The sequence below is a fragment of the Liolophura sinensis genome, chromosome 1, assembly GCF_032854445.1.
Source record: "Liolophura sinensis isolate JHLJ2023 chromosome 1, CUHK_Ljap_v2, whole genome shotgun sequence".
Lineage (NCBI taxonomy): Eukaryota > Metazoa > Mollusca > Polyplacophora > Chitonida > Chitonidae > Liolophura > Liolophura sinensis.
The window spans coordinates 22596846-22603863 of record NC_088295.1 but is presented as its reverse complement, the minus strand read 5'-3'; positions in this window follow the sequence as shown (position 1 = coordinate 22603863).

Sequence of the window (7018 nt, the reverse complement as noted above, 5' to 3'; positions counted from 1 at the left end):
TTCTAGTGTCTCTTAGACAACAGACTTTCTGGTAAAGTTGATACATTATCAAAATTATTGTTATTGTTATTGTTAAAATTTCGCTTTATGTACAGCTACATGACATGCTTCCGTTACATAACACATGTTCACAACACATGTTCATAACACTGTGTGGTTAGACTGAATGTTAAGCAGCCATGGAAAAAGAGATCATTATCGAAAATTTTGACAAATCTTGTCTATAGGCATATTACATGTTGTGATACGAAGCACAGAAGGGGTTATATATATATATATATGCGACAGGGAAGAGCGCGTAGGTTCTCTGTGTTCTCATGTGTTCTCTGCAGACATTTTGAAATTCAGCTTTAAGTGTATTTGACAGATCATGGTGTGATAATCAAAAGCATCATGGAACTATATAGTTTGCTATATATAGTAAGACTGTGGCGACAAAATGTTTGCCTTATGTGCATGTAGGCATATATTAATAACATAGAAGAATCTAAAAGTTCATAAATACACTTTTGCTGAGAAGTATGGAATGTAAAATTAGATGCAGTTGTTATTTTGAATTCAGGTTAGGCTTATACAGTTTTTGGTAATCTGTGGTAGAAGAAACTCATCCTACCCACGTATGACAATGAAATGCCACTAAGCATCGTCTTGCATGGAGATTGTAACAAGTTGTTTCCATGTGGTAAGCATTCTAAACTGCCTTCCGTGGGTCCTTCGATCCTTGGACTTGGCTTCACAAAGACGTGGAATTTGACTCCTTGCACAGGGGAGCCTACCTGCTATTATCATCTGTTGAATTTCAGCTACATTGCCGATTAGGCCCCTGTCTGTAGAAAATATTTTTTTGCAGACCAATTGTATATCTGCACAAGTCAGTCTTTGTACAGTTTTGAACAACACTGGTTATTCCACAGAGAAATTTCAACGGCTACGTTTACCGAGATGTGTGCATTCTCCATACAAAATCCGTCCACCAAGATGACAGTGCAGGGCTCAATGGCCCAGAATAATCAACAATTTCTTGGAAACATTGGGATGTGATCTACGCGTATATATTAGTCCACGGGGCAGATCTGATATTTATACCACCTGAGGTGGCCACACCTAATGGATACTGAGATTCTTACGGCCTCAGCAGAAGTAAATTAAGATACCTTTCGACAATGGTAGCTTTATCACGTATTTTGAGAAAGTGAAAAATCATCATTTTTGTTGTTGCGTAAATTAGGAAAATCAAGAGGAGCACCATATATCTCGCATTCTCGGTCAATAAAAAACTAAGGTAATGTCAAGAAAGCTGGTTTGCATTGTTTATGACGTAAACTTAACAATCTACTTTTTTTTCATAAAGAGTATATTAATATGAGCTGTTGGCAAACTATGGGTGTGGGTGGTACCTTTACAAGTAAAATCTGCGAGTTTTTCAGATCGTTTGGTGCAATTTGACGGGCTAGCCAAAGCTATGTACTTCTTTCCCTTACAGCTATAATTATTTAGGTTTTGATTAGCTCAAGTAAGCAAATGGTGACGTTATTGTCATAATATGACATAAAACATTTTTATGTTTGCCTTTGGATTCAAAGACAAACAAAATACTAACGTATATAATATATAACCTATAAATTGTATGAAAGGTCATTAAAAATTGTCCCTGAATAGTAAAACCAAGTAAAATACTGCATTCTGCAGTGACATGCATGATAGCCGTTTTGACTACATATATATTGAAACAAGTGACGTCACATCAGGTTTTTACTACTGCTATACTTCTGCATTCAAAATGTGTAGAAACATACAGCTATGAATGCATAATGAAGTATTTCAAGCAGAACATATGGATGTGCCGTCAATGATATAAACTGGGTCTCGGCAACATTTTACTGGTTGGGGAAAATGTAACAAGAAAAAATAATGACTAGTGATGTTCTGACTCCTAGGTATCGATGAGTGGAGTATGTCGAAAGCACTTCAACAGCAATGGTGATCAGACAACATATGCCCCACTTCTAGATGTAGCCAAGAGATTATAAGATTAACAAATTACAACAATGTAATTTCTCCTTCTGAAAGACTTGATTCTTTCAAACGGGGGCCGTTGGTGAACCTTCCACACACAACATTGCTTGATATGTCCCAAAATATCTGCCCCATCGTAATGAAATTTTGCTACACGTACAGATGAGAGTATATAAAATTATGTAGAGCAGCAAGACAATTAATGAATCCTTGCCCTAGTGAACAATTGGGCAGAGACGGAGTGATCAGAATCTGTCACTGTGCCTTATGACCGTGTCTAGTTCCGCTTAAGCTAGGACAAGGGCCGTATCTTCATCCTGTTCAACAAGATTTCCACGTTGGATTTACAAACAGTTGCATTCCAAGCGGAGCTGAAATACATGTGTTGATTAACAAATCCTAAGGCCTGTATTCATTCGTCTAGAACATTCCTTATGACTTTCCATCTTTATTGAAAACTGGACTATGCTTCTCTTTGCATGAGCCCGTCCTGATTTCTTACTTCATGACAACCTGATACAGAAACTGTATCATTTTTCGTTTTGTCATTTTCGGAATATTGCTAACGAATGTATAAGCGACCCTGTCCCTCTGGCAGAGTCAAAAGGTGATCTGCTGTTTGCTATTTCCTGTGGAATGATTGATTCTGTCCGCCATTTGAAATATGCGCGGGGGAATATTTTAATTTTATTTTCAGGTGTATGCTTGAAAAAAAACTAGAACAGAACGATTTATGTCACTTCGTGATCTGCCTTGATTTGACGGACACGCGATAGTCTTCTGAAAGGACCATCATAATCATTCCATCAGATATTTACTTGCGCTGGAGGCAAATAATTTATTCAAATAAAAATTTCAGGTGTATGTAGAGGCATGTAGTAACAACACTTAAATACATTGCGTCGGGCCAGGCGGAGGCAATCCTATGCTCTAGGAAGTATTTTTACAATTTGTCTATCTCCATCACTAAGGAAACTATTTTTTTGGATACCTTCATACTCATTAATATTCATCAGCTATAGGTTACTCCTAACTGTCAGGTACATGCGAAGTGTCTGACGATAAAATAAAGATGCATTTAAGGGGAAATGTTCCAGGTTACGGCTCCTCCCTCACCATCTCTCTTCGAAGTGAAGACCGGCCCCGATGGCTCAGCTGGTAGAGCGTCCGTTTCCGGGGCGGTAGAACAAGGGGTGGTCCTTGGCCAGGAAGTTGTAGCTCCTTCGCTTGGTATGCAGCATGAAGAGGATAGTGCAACGACTGGGTGAATGTGGGGCGCCTTTGGTAAGTGCGGTGGAAATCCGTACTGCAAAAAGGAGGCACATCATACACGCACAGGCACTCTAAGGATTCTTTCGTCGCCATATATCTTAAAAATTGATAAGTACGACGTTAAACCCCAAGCACTCGCCCACTCACTCCAAGTCAAGAAAGGCATTGAGCTCCATCAACAAAACTTATTCCATTACGTTTGACACGAACTGCTTGCATTAGTTGAGGAAGTATTCCAAAAGGTAAGAACATGGTTTCTGAGTTGACTGAGGATTTACAGAGCGATGTTATTGCGATGGATTTACCAAAAATTGACTCAACACATTGCCAACAAGGCCTACAGTGTGTGCATTAAAGGTGAGACAATCCCTACAAAGGTACCTCTTTACCAAGGTTATCATATATATAAATATGAACTAAAGACGTGTACCAAGTTAAAATAGCAAGGAGAATTTGCCACTTTTGGTGGCACCTATATGTGACCATATCGGATAACCTTCAAATTGCATATCATATTAACCCAATCAATTATAGAACGTTCTGATTGAAACTATAATTGTGCACTGGCAACCTGCGGATGGTCGTGGGTTTTCCCCGGGCTGTGCCCGGTTTCTTCCCACCATAATGCTGACCGCCGTCGAATAAGTGAAATATTCTTGAGGACGGCACCAAAACACCAATCAAATAAATAAATAAAAATAATTGTGCACTGTGTGACTCACCTGGCGGGAGGAATGCGACGCTTAAAACTACTCTTCAAAAAAGTCTTCCACCTTATTAACGGTGTATCTACCGCATTATATCCGTAGGCCTACACCTTACTAACCATTCTTTGGAACACTTAAATTATATCTCAAAAAATAGAAAAAAAATGTACGTTAGGACTGAGAATTTCATAAAACTGCGAATGAGCTGGCGATGGGGCACATTGCAGGCAGGTTCAGGATGCATTTTGTTTTCTATAAATTGTATAAACATAACCGCAAGATACTGGCATTTTCAGGATTATTTAACACCTCTTAACCCTTAGATAAAATGCTTTATGATGTTTGACAGAGAAATCTGTAAGAAAAATTATCTTCGGATAGCAGCCTGCTTACCCGTAGATCGTATACTTGCGCAGTCAGTTTGAGCATACTGCGCATATTTAATCTATATAAAGTAGGCCTCAATAAACTTCATTTTTAATACAATAAAGTTGAAATGACCGAGCGAATATGTCCTCTTCTGGTCTTTATGCGATACACTTACATGTAGCATTCTGCGTGCGTTGAGCCTACTTAGGTATATACAACAGCATGAAAGACGGGAGAACTTTACGCAAATTTATTAATTCCAAACAGAAGCTATAGTGGAGTTCTTGATTATCTAATCTAATGGATGAGGTATAAAAATTGACAAGTTTCAAGCCGGCCACACCGCATATCGGCTTGAGGCACAGCGGTTCAAGGGAGGCCACTCTTCAATGCACAAAGCAAATCGTTGCGCACTGAAATGCTGTCGTAGAAAGCATTCGAGTTACTCATTCGTAATTAAGCTATGTATTTTCGGTTTAGATGCATGTTAATGGTCCACATTATACAAAGCACTACACTGCAAAATGATTAACATTAATATGAACTAAGGTTTATAGACCGATATATATTTATGATGATGCAAGTAAATCTTAATTCGGTCATTCAATAACCTTATTACAGTAGACATACAGGCCTACTGAGGCACATGACAATTAAGCTGCATAATTGCCAGTATAAATGCACAAGACTGTTTATTCGGGCCATAAACCGGTCATTCTCGACTATTTCTCCTTGTGGAACTAAAATCGATCCCAGTACACCGTCATATTTATAGTGCTGTGCCAAATATGCCTCACTGAAACCTGGTTATCTTCACATCGTCTGAAAAGTTTGTTGACCATGTCTCTTTAAGCCATATATTTATTTAGCAGACATCTTTGCGAAAAAATCGATCGGCTCAGATCCTACAGAATTTTTGCTATCATTTTAGCATAATTTAAAGAATTTCACAAATTATCAGCTTTGTATACAATTCAGTAATAAATTTCGTAAAAGTTATGAAGTGGGTAGCATTTTAACGTTTTCAAACTTTAGATACGGTAAGTTAAACACTATATCAATAGTACAGGTACGAGTATGACACAGTATTTACTGAAAGGCAATGATTTGAGCTGTTCTTGGTGAATACAGAAAATTTGATTAGCGATTCGTATAAGCGCTAAAACACTTTTTTGACCGCCTGTAAAGATTCAGCTCTTCCAGGAAGGTTTTCATTAAGTATAGAGGAATACCCTATCCTGCATAGCATACAATAACGTAACACACATATACATACATACCCCGAAAATGTCCGTAAACCATGATCATTCATACATACGCCACTCGGCAAACTACATGTATACAGGAATAGACCAAAAGGCGGACATTTTTTTTTGATTGAGATTTGTGCATGTTGCCAAACAATAGCCACATAAAACTAGGTTTTCCAGCTGCATCCCAGACGTCATAACCGATGGTAATCTATGGAAGATGCACTATATGGGTATTTTTTTTATTATTCATATTTTTGTTACTAAACACTCGCCGCGTAACACTAGCTGAATCTCCCAGCTATAGCCCAAATATAAATCCTTCAAACCAATCAACGAAAAGCTATTAAAATATCCGTTCATGCATTCCTTTCCTGATTTCAGGAATTACACACTAATGCAATGTCATTATTTCGAGGAAGTGATGTTCACGGCTATATATATACGGTGTCCATTTAGAAAAAGAAAAGCACTAAAGAGATTCGCTTGTCTTGAAATGCCAGTCACATCCAAAATAGATTAATATAGTTTTTCTAGTTTTTCCTGCAGTTTTCGGTTCATATACTCAAATAAAAGGAATCCATGTTTACATGTAACGATTGAATCTGGCCCAACTGAATAGATGTATATGCTATAATCTACCTTGCACAGATCTTATTGTTTATTAATATCCAGGCCTGTATAGTTTAATGGTCACCTCCACAGTGGCAAGACGCAAGGCCTTTGATCCATCGAGTATTGTGTTCGAATCCAGGTCTCGCTAACTCAGCTGAAGAAGACCAGGAATGAAATGTTGGTCACCATGCATAGGCCTGTATAAGCCTATATAAATGAACTTGGCAATGCTTCACAATAAACGGAAATATTCTTGAGTAGCGAGCAAAGCCACAATCAATGAAATAGGCCCTAAATAAAAAAATTCGATCTTCTTCAAAAGATAATTCATTTCTACTCATTCAATTCACTTACGGTAGCCTATAAAGTTGTACACATAGTAAGTTATCTGTTTGGCTAGATCCTTGAACATAGCCCATTATCCGATCGATATTGGATAGAAAGAAAAGGTGACGGTCTTCACAAATTCGTGACACTTAAAACACATACCGGGGTAGCTCGATAAATTTAAATTTGACGTCCAAATTTATAAATTACCAGTTCTGGGTGGTTGCGCGCTCCAGTCGTAATTAGATTTAAGTTAATAATCATATTATCTCAAGTTTGGAAGGCAATTCACCACAGCTCTCGCTTAATGCACTCTCTATATATACCTGTCTGTCAATTTATGGCGTGCAAGGCGTCTCGTACGTCTTGCTTTGGAGATAAACAGAGATGTTTTGTGTTCTGATTTGCTATTTGACGTTGGGGAAGCCCTCTCAGCTGCAAACTGTCGGGGAAACCCTAGCA